Here is a 15,629-nt window from a genome sequence, read left to right on the forward strand (position 1 = left end):
GGTGTAGACTACCACATGTCTCCTCTGTCGGTCTGGGGAGGGTGTAGACTACCACATGTCTCCTCTGTCGGTCTGGGGAGGGTGTAGACTACCACATGTCTCCTCTGTCTGTCTGGGGAGGGTGTAGACTACCACATGTCTCCTCTCTGGGGTCTGGGGAGGGTGTGGACTACCACATGTCTCCTCTGTCGGTCTGCGGAGGGTGTAGACTACCACATGTCTCCTCTGTCGGTCTGGGGAGGGTGTAGACTACCACATGTCTCCTCTGTCGGTCTGGGGAGGGTGTAGACTACCACATGTCTCCTCTGTCTGTCTGGGGGAGGGTGTAGACTACCACATGTCTCCTCTCTGGGTCTGGGGAGGGTGTGGACTACCACATGTCTCCTCTGTCGGTCTGCGGAGGGTGTAGACTACCACATGTCTCCTCTGTCGGTCTGGGGAGGGTGTAGACTACCACATGTCTCCTCTGTCAGTCTGGGGAGGGGGTAGACTACCACATGTCTCCTCTGTCGGTCTGGGGAGGGTGTAGACTACCACATGTCTCCTCTGTCGGTCTGGGGAAGGTGTAGACTACCACATGTCTCCTCTGTCGGTCTGGGGAGGGTGTAGACTACCACATGTCTCCTCGGTCGGTCTGGGGAGGGGGTAGACTACCACATGTCTCCTCTGTCGGTCTGGGGAGGGGGTAGACTATCACATGTCTCCTCTGTCGGTCTGGGGAGGGTGTGGACTACCACATGTCTCCTCTGTCGGTCTGCGGAGGGTGTAGACTACCACATGTCTCCTCTGTCGGTCTGGGGAGGGTGTAGACTACCACATGTCTCCTCTGTCGGTCTGGGGAGGGTGTAGACTACCACATGTCTCCTCTGTCAGTCTGGGGAGGGGGTAGACTACCACATGTCTCCTCTGTCGGTCTGGGGAGGGTGTAGACTACCACATGTCTCCTCTGTCGGTCTGGGGAAGGTGTAGACTACCACATGTCTCCTCTGTCGGTCTGGGGAGGGTGTAGACTACCACATGTCTCCTCGGTCGGTCTGGGGAGAGGGTAGACTACCACATGTCTCCTCTGTCGGTCTGGGGAGGGGGTAGACTACCACATGTCTCCTCTGTCGGTCTGGGGAGGGTGTAGACTACCACATGTCTCCTCTGTCAGTCTGGGGAGGGGGTAGACTACCACATGTCTCCTCTGTCGGTCTGGGGAGGGTGTAGACTACCACATGTCTCCTCTGTCGGTCTGGGGAGGGGGTAGACTACCACATGTCTCCTCTGTCGGTCTGGGGAGGGGGTAGACTACCACATGTCTCCTCTGTCGGTCTGGGGAGGGTGTAGACTACCACATGTCTCCTCTGTCGGTCTGGGGAGGGGGTAGACTACCACATGTCTCCTCTGTCGGTCTGGGGAGGGTGTAGACTACCACATGTCTCCTCTGTCGGTCTGGGGAAGGTGTAGACTACCACATGTCTCCTCAGTCAGTCTGGGGAGGGGGTAGACTACCACATGTCTCCTCTGTCGGTCTGGGGAGGGGGTAGACTACCACATGTATCCTCTGTCGGTCTGGGGAGGGGGTAGACTACCGTATGTCTCCTCTGTCGGTCTGGGGAGGGTGTAGACTACCACATGTCTCCTCTGTCTGTCTGGGGAGGGTGTAGACTACCACATGTCTCCTCTCTGGGTCTGGGGAGGGTGTAGACTACCACATGTCTCCTATGTCGGTCTGGGGAGGGTGTAGACTACCACATGTCTCCTCTGTCGGTCTGGGGAGGGTGTAGACTACCACATGTCTCCTCTGTCGGTCTGGGGAGGGTGTAGACTACCACATGTCTCCTCTGTCGGTCTGGGGAGGGTGTAGACTACCACATGTCTCCTCGGTCGGTCTGGGGAGGGGGTAGACTACCACATGTCTCCTCTGTCGGTCTGGGGAGGGGGTAGACTACCACATGTCTCCTCTGTCGGTCTGGGGAGGGTGTAGACTACCACATGTCTCCTCTGTCGGTCTGGGGAGGGGGTAGACTACCACATGTCTCCTCTGTCGGTCTGGGGAGGGTGTAGACTACCACATGTCTCCTCGGTCGGTCTGGGGAGGGGGTAGACTACCACATGTCTCCTCTGTTGGTCTGGGGAGGGGGTAGACTACCACATGTCTCCTCTGTCGGTCTGGGGAGGGGGTAGACTACCACATGTCTCCTCTGTCGGTCTGGGGAGGGGGTAGACTACCACATGTCTCCTCTGTCGGTCTGGGGAAGGTGTAGACTACCGTGTGTCTCCACCGATACATGTGGAGTCACCAGCCACTTATTTTCACCTGACCGCTAGGAGTTTCACAAGGAGAGCATAATGTGCACTGAGGTTCATGCTATATCCCCCCAGATATGAACAGGCTCACCTAACCAACCAGTAGGAGTTACTAATGCAACGACCAGAATTCATACCTGCGGACGCCAGATTAATTTCAAATGTACAGGGGCCAAACAGTGTGTGTGTGTGGCATTGCCTTTTCCTGGTTAGAAAGTTGGCTCCAAAACTGTCAAGAGAGATGTGCAACGACCAGCCCACAAGTACTGTACCAACTCTGGCTACAATATTGCATACGCAACCGGATATCAACCCAGGGTTCACATATTACACACAATCAATATCAAAGAAATGCACCAGTCAACAAGATGGCGGACGTTAACCGTCCTACTACTGCAGGCCCATTTAGAAAATCCCTGAACATGAACTTGTGATATATCACTTTGTGATAGATTATTAGTTACTGGGTATTTCAAAGTACCTCATATTTGATAAAACAATTGAGCTAACTAGGGCTTTCCAATGATATAAAATATGAGTATGACTATCATCATTATTATTGTTATTATTCTTCATATGTAGTTGCACTTGAACTTGAAGATAAACATTTATTTTCAAGCACTTTCCTTACTTGGTAGAATTTTTTTTAGAGTGTATGGAATGTAGACAATCTTGTTGACAGATTAGAATTAGTATTGTTCAAAAGTTATGAATGAATTAGTGAAACTAGATATAATTAAAAAAAAGTTTACATTTTCTTTTACATGTTACAAATTATTCATAAAATAATGTAATGTGTGTGTTAAAATTTGTATTCAAACTTACCCTGTTCTCTTCCTAGAGCCTCGTCTTCCTCTATGCCCTCTGCCTGCACACGTCTCACACGGGAGGGGGTTGGTCTCCATCTCTGGGTCTTTGGCTAGCTTGGTGTTAGCCAGCACTAGCATGGGAGCTAGTTCAGCTAATACAGGCCTGCCGGCTGGAACGTTCATCTCTGGGCCAATAAAATGATATATATTATATATAGAATATGACCCAGTAATGAATAAACTAAATACATCAATGTGGCTATTGTTAAATAATTACTAAATTAAGACACAGCACATAGGCCACGTAGCAATTCTCCATAACACTGCAGGAGACACATAAATAGGCTTACATTCCTCTACACAGCACACACACCCCTCACTCTCGCTCTCTCAAGTCTCAACACACACGCACACACACACACACACACACACACACACACACACACACACACACACACACACACACACACACACACACACACACACACACACACACACACACACACACACACACACACACACACACACACACACACACACACACACACACACACACACACACACACACACACACACACTCTGATACACATACACACACGTTGTCTGCACCAGGGGTGTAAAATACTTGAGTAATTGTATACTTTGTTACAATACTTAAGTACCGTTTTGGGGGATTTGTACTTTAATCGAGTATTATTAGGTTTGTATACTTTGTACTTTTACTACATTACATTTCAGAGAAAAAATACATACTTTTTACTCCTTACATTTAAAATGCAGACCTACAAAGTACAAAGTACAAATCTCACAGGTCCAACCATTTAATTAGTATATTTTAATTGTTTATCTGGCCGAACTAACGTTAACGTTATTAATCCTGCGACCGCAGGTAAACAGCCAATCAAATCCCCATCAATGGAAAATGAACCCGCCCATACCCATGCTGATTGGTCCTTGTGCAACACTAGAAAGCAGGGATCTTTGATTAAACACCTGCTATCAGAAGAATAGACAGTCAGATCCGCATTATGCTGTGGTTAATATTGTGATATTATTCAGGGTACTCCAGTATTCTGTCTTCTGTCTGTCTTCAGCATTGTCTATCGCAGAACACATTCCATTGTGGGCAGAGTGTATGCTTGGTTTCATTCCAGCCTTGCCTAAACACCAGCTGATGATTTCACTAATTGGCTCACCTCTTCAACTAACTCACCTGGTGCAATGTATAGTTAAAATGAAAACTTGGCCCACGATGGAATGAATTTGAGACCCCTCTGGTCTATCCCTTTCAAAAAAAAATTTACTTTTACTTTTTAGTACTTTTAAAAGTAGGACTTTTTGACTTTTACTCAAGTGTGTTTTTAGCCAGATACTTTGACTTTTAATTGAGTCAGATTTTGAGACGGTACCCATACTTTCACTTAAGTATAATTTCTCTGTACTTTTTACACCCCTGGTCTGCACACACACACTCTGATACGAACACACACATACACACACACACTCTCAACACACACATACACACACACACTCTCAACACACACACACACACACACACACACACACACACACACACACACACACACACACACACACACACACACACACACACACACACACACACACACACACACACACACACACACACACACACACACACACACACACACACACACACACACACACACACATTGACTACACGCTGGACACTGCCACATCTGGTAAGAGCTCCAGACCAGATCCATCCATTTGAATCCACTTAAGTCCTTTGGTGAGAGATCTCACCAGATTAGCCAGATCAAATAATTCAACTCATTGTCACAAAATGCCACAAGTCACTAATATACGACTAGCCAAGGGATTATAAGACCCCGGTCAGGTACTGGTCAACATACCACGGTCTCCATTAATCACAGATCGTTATCGATAAAAGACACACACGCACATATGTGCACGGAAATGTGCGTACACCACGCACACGTGCACGGCAGACATACAGGCTGGCCAATACACAACACACACAACGTGCACTCAGGACAGAGACACGTACACACTGGACTGTGGGGCCGCTAATAAAGGGAGGAGGGGGCTTCTCTGCTTTGACTTCTTCTCTGCTTCACGGACTGGACGAGACGCCTGGACACGGACTGGAGGAGACGGCTGGACACGGATTGGAGGAGACGGCTGGACACGGACTTGTCACAAACAGGTAATTTATGACAAATAGGGAGTCCACACGTGATAACAATTTAACAATTTTTTTTTTATTTAAACCTATCTAAACAAACAAAAGCATAAGCACATGAACAATGAAATGTTTTGTATTAGAATCAGTGGTGAGGGCAGTGTGTGGATGAGTGAGTAAGTATGCTGTGGTGTGTTTGGTGTAAGTATCAGTGCTATAATATGTCAAAGGATGCAGCTTGGGTGTTGGTACAACCTGTGCCTGGGAGTGGAGAAAGCAGACAGAGAGGGAATTAGACAGAGACACATATATTCACATATATACACGTCAAAATGTTGGAGTGCCCAAATCAGTGATAACGCCTCCTTCTCGATAACTGAGTAGTTAAGTTGGTAGGTGTTAAATTTCCTCGAGAAGAAGGCCACCGATTTATCCACCCCATGCACATCCGCCTGCACAGACCGGGTCGTCACAGACTGGACGAGACGGCTGGACACGGACTGGACGAGACGGCTGGACACTGACTGGACGGACGGACTGGACTGACGGGACAATGACTTGACTGCATTTTCTTTTATACATTTCAATTGTACCTTGCTTATTCACTTTTTATAATAAATACCGTCAAAAGTGTTTCATCTCTTTTATCTTTAAATATCTTATTACAACTTTCACGTATCAGAGTTTAAAACGTGACACTATATAAACTTTATTTAACAGATTGCAGAATGGGTACAATACAGTACAGCTCAATACACACAATTGTTAAGGGGATGCAGACCAGAGAAAGACTTTCATCTTGTTTACATCAGGGTCCCCCATTTTCAATTCATCATAACATATATGACATACATGACATACAGGTAGACAGTACTGTTGCATCTAGACATTTATGACATACCAGATCTACAAATATACAGTACTGTTTATGTGTACAAAAGGAGTCTAAAAAGAGAGTATATACATTTGAGGGGGAAGAAACTGTACATTGGAGGAGGTTTGGTAGATAGGGTGGGGGTTGGGTAGGTGGGGTGGGAAACTGTACATTGGAGGTGGTTGGGTGGGTGGAGTGGGGGGTCACTCATCACTCTCTCTCCCACTCTCTCTCTCCCTCTCTTTCTTTCTCCCTCCCTCACTCACTCTCTCCCTCCTTCTCTTTCTGAATACACACACAACACAAATATATACACACACACACACACACACACAGTGGTTGTCTGTAGGAGGTCTGGTTTGATGAAGAATATTGAGAGTCAGAGAGGGCTCTGAGCCTCATTGAGTACCATAACAGAGAGAGAGAGAGAGAGAGAGAGAGAGAGAGAGAGAGAGAGAGAGAGAGAGAGAGAGAGAGAGAGAGAGAGAGAGAGAGAGAGAGAGAGAGAGAATTTAGGTTCTAGCATGAAAATAAGTGAACGCTTAGGTTGAATAAATGGCCTGATGTCGCCGTTGGAACGTTTCATTATAAGCGTCTTGCAACGTTGGTTAATATATGAAATACTTGCCAGTAGTGTAAGGATGCATAGCCATTAGTTAGCTTACTTACAGAGACTTGTGTTGGAGGACGTTCTAGCTGTGTTCAACTTCTGAACGAGCCCGCCAGCTTGATTTCAGGCAGAAAACGGGTCCAGAAACTAACGTTTTAATCCACACCACAATATGTTTTAACACATTGGCGCCCAGCCACAGAGATGTCCGTGTTTCGGCGGCATGCTTAAAGGGCCGTGGCAAGGTTGTTTTGGCTTTTATTCCATTTTAATAACCTACTCGATGTCACCGAGCGGCACTGCAGAAGTACCCTACTCTTTGAATTCGAAAAAGTTCCTCGTAGGGGCGTTGTCTCGATAATGCAGTGTGCCCTGTGGCAGAAGTTGTCTTGTTTTTTCTGGATATTCAATGTAGTTTTCTGCTAACCTGAAGCTATGCCTGTAGCATGTAGCATGGAATATGTTTTGGGACACGGATTTCAGTGTGCAGTAAAGGAATATATGATCAGCCAATGGACATATCGATCTACCAGATGGTGATCGATAACTGGGAAATCCCTTTTGCTGTCCAACCGGTCACAGGTAAGATCGATTTGACGTAAATTTCAGCTTGGTCGGGCCTTGCTCTCATAGCCATCCACCCGGTCAGCGAATGAGGCTACTGAGGCTAATGCCGTTATTGGTAATCAATAATCAGAAACGACGTCCCCCGCCCCCCCTTTCATGCATTCATGGTGGACCATCATATCGATCATATGCAGTTTGATTTTTAACTATAGTTTCTCTATAGCCGAAATGCCATTGGATTTAATGTTACTAGCTTACAGCCTTATATCTCGCCTTCCAGGAAATATACCAGCCCAAATCCCATATAACACTTATATTCAAGACGCTATAAAATGAGAAGGTATTGATGAAAAATGTATTTCTTTAAGCCATTTCGAAGGGACGGTTTATGGTCTCAATTGACAATGAGAATGGACAGATAGTGTTATAATGTCAGCTTTATATATATCTAGGGTTAATATTGATGCAGTATCTATATTTCCCCACTAGAGGGAGCTATCGCTCAAGGCATATTATTTTGTGACTACAGATATAATACGTGAGGTATTCTCCGTATCAGGTGCCGGCGTTCTTATTCAGCTGTTCAGTGAATTTATGCACCAGAACGGCATTAATCACATTAGGACGGTGCCGTTCCACCCAGCCTCAAATGGTTTGGCTGAGCGGGCTGTTCAGACAGTGAAAGAGGGGTTAAAGAGGATGACAGGAGACTCTCTAAACACTAGACTTTCACGCTTCCTGTTTACCTATCGCCTCACGCCTCAAACGACAACGGGGCGCACGCCAGCAGAGATGCTGATGGGGCGTAGGCCCAAGGCGAGATTGGACTTGCTGCGTCCAGACATGAAGGCGAAGGTGCAGAGGAAGCAGGAGAAGCAGAAGGAGCGTCATGATCAGCACGCAAAAGAGAGACAATTAGAACCTGAGGAATGTGAGGAATTTCAGTACTATCAACAAGCAACAGTGGCTGCCTGGCGTTATTCTGAAACAGAGTGGCCCAGTTTCCTATGTCATTCAACTGACTGATGGACGTGTTTTCCGTAGACACCAGGACCATGTACGCCTACGCCACGACACAAGTTCAGAGACTGATCGCACCACAGTGGATACCCGTGGGGAACAGACTATGGGATAATGTTGTTTGCCAGTGACTACTGTACCTGTACCAAGGTCACCAGCGGTATTGCGCAGGTCACAGCGTGATCGCCGACCTCCCGACAGACTGAACATTTAACGAGACAGTTATGAGAGTAATGACTGTTGGTAATATGTTTTTCAAGTGCCTTATTTGGTAAGCTGTTGCTAAGTCATTTATTTGGTATATATATATTTTTGGAAAGTGTACAAGGGTAAGACACTACTGTTATTATTTTTGTATTACATGGACATTTTGGTAATGTTGAAATTTAAAGGGGGAGGGGTGTTATAATGTCAGCTTTATATATATCTAGGGTTAATATTGATGCAGTATCTATATTTCCCCACTAGAGGGAGCTATCGCTCAAGGCATATTATTTTGTGACTACAGATATAATACGTGAGGTATTCTCCGTATCCGGTGCCGGCGTTCTTACCTGTATGACTAACGTGCGCAGAGTGTAAGACGCACCTGTATTGTATTGCTCCCGTTACCCACTAAACTACTCAACCAAAGGGATCACAAGCGTGTCGTGTGGCTTACTTATTATTAGAGGTTACCACAGATAGCAATACTATAAAGTATAGATTTAGCTCTACAAACAGCCTCACGAACTATGCAAGTCTGTTTTGAAATGCTGGCCGTCTAGAGTGATATCGGACGGCCCCAAATGGCCCCGAATGTGTTAAGCATCCACAACAGAACACTACAGTCCAAATGTATTTCCGATGCTTGATTCTTCTCTCAGACCGACGCAACGTCTGTAGTAGCAGTGTAAACAAACACGGCCACAACGTGTTCCCGCAGTCCGCACACAGGAGTCAGGACTGTGATCATTAACGGGAACAATGCAGAGCTGTTAGTCAAATGGCTTTTTCCAGTGTTTAGCATTGTTTTATAGCAATATGGGGTTAGTATCAATGGGTCCATTTCCTCCTCCATTGAATTAGGTCATTCTGACTTGACTCGCAAGGTGACGTAACAAGGAGCTGGTGGAGCTGATTGTGATCTGATTGGCTCTGTGGTTGGAGGTTGACAGCGAGAGAGAGAGAGAGAGAGAGGGGGAGATAGAGACAAGAGCTTCTGTCGGGAAAACAAACCGGGAAGCAGTCGCACACACGCATCTACACACAACCTGGACCCCACAGGGAAGCAGTGGCACACACACATTTACACACAACCTGGACCCCACAGGGAAGCAGTGGCACACACACATTTACACACAACCTGGACCCCACAGGGAAGCAGTGGCACACACACATTTACACACAACCTGGACCCCGCGGGGAAGCAGTGGAGAGATAACTTTATGCTCTGTGTCCCTCTCTCTCTCCCTCCCTCTCTCTATCTCTCTATCTCTCTCTCTGTGCCAGTCGCAGACTGTGTGGATGACTGTCACAAGTGCGTATGGGCGGAGCCAGGCCAACACACTAACACAGGCTGAAATCCAAAGGGAGAAAAATGTGGCTTTTGAGTACTTGATTAGAAATATAAAACAATGCATTTTTATTTTTATTTTTATTACAGATGTGTTCAATAGACTCACAGGAATTGTGTAAAGTTGCCCAAATAGTGCAAGGAATAGCAATGCACGTGCCCTTTAACAAGAGATAGTCGACAATATCTTCCTCCATTCTCTTGTTTGAATGACACTGACACGGTTTTGATTGACAGTTTGATTATAGCTACTAGAAAATTCGAACGAGGCCGTGAGGCGATGACGTTGTCACGTTCAGCTTTTAATGTGATTTGATCGGTCTTTTTGGTCAACTTTCTGGCCCAGCCGCCCAAAAGGCTGAAGAAGACAGAGCCTTTTGGAATCCCTACCTAGTACCAGGCCGCCGGGCCGTTGAGGCGTTAAGACCAACCCCATTGAAATAAGCTTGAATCTTATTGGCTAATAATATGGTAAGGATGCTAGAAAAGACAACCAGGCCTAGCCTCAAAGCCTCCAGCAGACTGCTGTTCCTGCCCTGGGCTCAGTGTGGGCTGCCTCAGTGACAGTGTTAGAGAGAGTGGGCGCAGTTTTGCTCGTTCGGTTAATTTCTCCAGGAGGAAGAAAATTATTATAACACAGAGATGAAAAATTATAATTTTTTATTATTATTGTAAACTATTAAAATATATATATAATTTTTTTTATTTTTTGTTTACAGTTCATATTTTGGCTTCCCTTGGCTCCCATGGATATTCGCCACTGCAGACGACACAACAGTGGTAGGATGCCCCCTGGTCTCTGTGGTGGTACCTTTACATCACCCAGACACCTCCCATTTAATCAATTGAACAGTGAACGGGCGCTGTGTAAAACACCCACTTAACATGGTGTAAAAACCATGCCTGTGTCTCATCCTACCCTCCCCCATGTGTGTGTGTGTGCCAGCGTCTGATAGCATCACACAAGAGATATGTATATGCGTGAGCACATAATACACACATAATACACAAACACACACAGGTGGTGGTAATCAGAAGGTTCCCGGTTCGATTCCGGCAGCGTGTCAAAGTGTCCTTGAGCAAGCTAACTGTCCCTAACCCCTAACTGTGTGGGTTAATGGGTTAATGTGAGGCATAGGTTGGAACACGCTTTGGATAAAAGCACTATATAAATGCAGCCCATTTACCATTCCCTGTGTGTGTGCACTAGGGTCTGATAGTATCACATGAGAGTCACGTGCACCTGAGCTCTCACACACACACACACACACACACACACACACACACACACGCACACGCACACGCACACACACACACACACACACACACACACACACACACACACACACACACACACACACACACGCACAGATAACCACCCGCCCATAAGACAATCCTTTATGTTTAATGGCTCCCAAGGGGAGAAGGTTGTCCACATGTTGTGCGTTTAACACCTCAGCCTCTCCTCTTGCTCTCTGACATGCAAATATATGTCTGCAGGCGCATGGGCCTATAGACACAGCCCTCTCTCTCTACGATGTGTTTGTCGGAGAACAATCGTAGTCAACGACACGGCAGACATAAAACACACACACTCATCCACACAGCGGCACAGCAGCACACTGATACAATTTACTTTGTGGTAGAGTAAAATATATTCAATTACCCGTCATCATTTCTACATTGTATTATTAAGAACTAGAATTATTGGTAACACTTTATACTAGCACTCAGTTATAAGACCTTTATAAGGTATTTGTAGATAATGAACTAATCATGAACAAATCATTTATATACATTCGTAAATTATTATTAAATCATTTATAACTATATTTGTATAACATTTACAGATTAGTTCTACATTATTTATAACTCATTGTCAATATTGTTTGTACTTGATTTGTTCATCATTAAATAATGTTGTTTAATGTGTAGTAACACATTTGTAGATGCTTTGAAAAATGGATATGAAAAAACGACTATACTGTATCTCCATTTATTTGTTCATGTTCAACAAATGGTTTGTTAAGACATTCATAAAACATATATAAATCATTTGCAGATGCTATTGTGTGCCCTAATCTAAAGTGAAGCCTATTCATCATTAACAAATGTCTAATAGTTTGTTTATTTGTGGACGTTTATGAATACACTCAAAGCAATTACCAGACGAGAGTAACACCCCTGTACAAAAAAGGCAGTAAATTAGACCCTGGCAACTACCGCCCTGTTTCTATCCTTACCTCCATCTCGAAAGTCATGGACATTTCTTAATACGAACAGGTCGAAAAATACCTTGCGGAAAAAAATCTAATCTACGAATTCCAATCTGGCTTCAGAACATCCCACTCCACTGACACATGCCTTCTCTATTTAAACGACCACATCTGTTATGGTTTGTAAACAACCCCAAAAGCACGGCACAAACAGGTAGTTCAGAGTTAGCCAAAAACCAGGGCGTATTTATTTCCAAAACAGAGAAGAGCAAAAACAACAAAAAGCACAAGGGGAGAATGTCCTTGGGCAGAGTAGGCTCTGCGGCTCTGCAGCTCGGCTCAGAGCAGAGACGGCACTGTGGCGTTGCGCCTCTGACTCTGCGGCTCTGCAGCTACTTGGACATCCACTCGGGGAGGAAACAGAGATCCACTCGGGGAGGAACAGAGAGAGAGAGAATGTCAATAAACGAGCGTATGGAATACGAGGCAGTCCAGTATTATTTAGCTGAGTCCAGTACTAACACAAGCGACACATCTTCAGTGTTTACCAAAACACACAAAAAACAGAAAGGTCCCGAGTCCAGGAAAATGCGAGGAAAAAACAGAGCATCCAAAAAAGTACGTTTCCAAAAACTCACCAAGGCGCAATTGCGCAAAGCGGGCTACGAGGCACAGATCCAACGGATGGCAGAGAGGAGCAAAACAGCGGCGACTTCCAAAGACGTTCTGGAGAACAGACGGGGAACAACACGGGAGAAAACAAGCAGCAGCTAGTGGTAAGCCAAAATGACCCGACACAGAACGTACAGAACCCCAGAGTATATAAGGGCTCCACCAAGCTGATTTGAAACTCACGTCAGGTGTGTGAGGGCAATTGGTACCTGGAAGCGTGCGGTATTGGACCAATCCTCACAACATCAAACAAGAGGTGGACGCGGCAAATACTGCGGCATGGTCATGCTGGACCTACAAAAGGCCTCCGACACTGTCAATCACACCATTCTGATTGAGAAGCTAAAAGCAATTGGTTTTGATAGTCTATCAGTGAGCTGGATGCAATCCTACCTGGAGGGGAGAGAGCAGATGGTGGAGGTAAACGGTACCCTATCCCCCCCACTCACAGTGAGCTGTGGTGTTCCACAAGGAAGCATACTAGGTCCGCTACTGTTCCTAATTTATGCAAATGACATGTCGTCAGCCTTGTGACTGCAACTTGTTCCTGTTTGCGGACGACTCAGCCCTGCTGGTCTCTGACAAGAACAAGTTACTGGTTTAAAAAACCCTCAGCTCAGAACTAGGCAAAATCTGCATATGGCTCGCTGATAACAAACTATCATTACACATGGGCAAAACAGAGTCCATTCTCTTCGGTTCAAATAACAAACTCAGCAAGACCGACGGCTTCTCAGTTACAGTGGGTGACAATATTGTCACAAGGAAAGAACATATTACCTACCTGGGTTCCATCCTAGAGGCAAATCTTTCCTGTGACAAAATGGCATCCAATGTAATAAAAAAAGTCAACCAACGAACACAATTCTTGTACCGGATTTCCTCACTGGTAAACAAGAATACCCTGAAGACTCTGGCAGGAGCACTCATTCAAGGGTACTACGACTATGCTTGCACCTCATGGTACCAAAGCACCTCAAAGGCGCTAAAAACGAAATTACAAACATCTCAAAACAAACTGGTCAGACTACTGCTTGACCTTACTCCTAGAACCCACCTCACCCCTGCCCACTTTGACAACCTAGGATGGCTTAGAGTAGACGACAGAGTACAGCAACTTGCAATGGGCCTGGTCTACAAGATACACTACACGACCAAGGTACCCATGTACATGTCAAAATACGTCCCAAAGGTCAGTGAATACCACGATCACAACACCAGAGGGAGCTCCACAAATCATGTTAAAGCCAGATTCGGCTCAAACAAGGGACTAAACACGTTTCGCAATTATGCAATTACGCCCTACCCAAAGCTGTAAAGGAATGTGAATCACTACCCACTACCCACTTTCAAAAACACTCTCAAAAAACACCTACGGGAGACTGCAATTCGAAACTGGCCCCTGTAAATGCCTAACACAACCCCCCCCCAATGTACAGTAAATGGTCTTGTCAATATTCCAATGTACAGTTTTGCTTGTTCAGTTGTACAGTGGGGGGCAGCATCAATTCATTGGCTCTGCCTCTGCTAATTCAAACTGACAAGAACAAACAAACTTTCAACTTTCAAGTCTCAAGTGACTTCCTCTACATACTCCTGGGTCCTAGTGTCCCCCAGGTTACATGTATATGGCGTCGTGTCAAAACAAGACTCTTTTTCTTTTTATTATAAACAATGTTTATTGGTTGTTGCTTTGTTTGTGTTAATACAATTGCATTTATCTATAACCCTAATTCTGTCACTGTTTTATGTCACAAAGCAGGGTGGATCCAAAAGCTGTCTACAACATTTGTAACGTGATGAAAAAGTTAACAAATAATTAACAAACTATTAGACATTTGTTAATGATGAATGCATGATGAATAGTCTTCACTTCAGATTAGGGCACACAATATCATCTGCAAATGATGTATAGATGTTTTATGAATGTCTTAACAAATCATTTGTTAAACATGAAAAGACAAGTCTGGTAATTGCTTTGAGTGTATTCATAAAAGTCCACAAATAAACAAACTATTAGACATTTGTTAATGATGAATAGGCTTCACTTTAGATTCGGGCACACAATAGCATCTGCAAATAGTGTATAGATGTTTTATGAATGTCTTAACAAATCATTTGTTGAACATGAACAAATAAATGGAGGTACAGTATAGTAGTTTTTTCATATCAATTTTTTCATCTACAAATGTGTTACTACACATTAAACAACATTATTTAATGATGAACAAATCAAGTACAAACAATGTTGATAATGAGTTATAAATAATGTAGAACTAATTTGTAAATGTTATACAAATATAGTTATAAATGATTTAATACTAATTTACGAATGTATATAAATGATTTGTTCATGATTAGTCCATTATCTACAAATACCTTATAAAGGTCTTATAACTGAGTGTTATTATAAAGTGTTATTTTTTTAACTATTTAAATATACATTTGATTAATGTAATAAATTAAATGTGTGGGAAGAGTATGTTTTATTACATATTTAACATTTACTATTTAAATGTTTTATAGTCACTGCACATAAACCAAAAAATTCTAAGTAAATTTGTATCTAAAATATGATAGGGTGTTTGAATCAGCATGAACAAGATACGCGCAATTTTAGTTGGTTTTAATTAGTTGGATCTAGTCTTGCAGACCCCATGAGCCAGACCGGGATCAGACATCGAGGCCATACACCAGCATTGCCAAGCTTGATTGATTTTCACCAAACAGGGTCTAGCTAGGTAAGTAGCTAATGTTTGAGTTATTAATTAAAACAAATGTTTTAGCTAGCTAGGCTACCTACTACATTCAAGCTAAAGCAAGGCAGTT

The 15,629-nt window shown here is 44.4% G+C and overlaps 1 pseudogene across 1 annotated transcript in view; it reads right to left on the minus strand.

Annotated features, from left to right (window-relative positions):
- LOC311234690 overlaps positions 1–15,629 on the minus strand; it is a 70,176-nt pseudogene that overhangs the window by 675 nt on the left and 53,872 nt on the right. The gene's annotated exons all lie outside the window — the stretch shown is intronic.

The sequence above is a fragment of the Notolepis coatsorum genome (assembly GCF_963971535.1).
Source record: "Notolepis coatsorum genome assembly, chromosome: 9".
NCBI lineage: Eukaryota > Metazoa > Chordata > Actinopteri > Aulopiformes > Paralepididae > Notolepis > Notolepis coatsorum.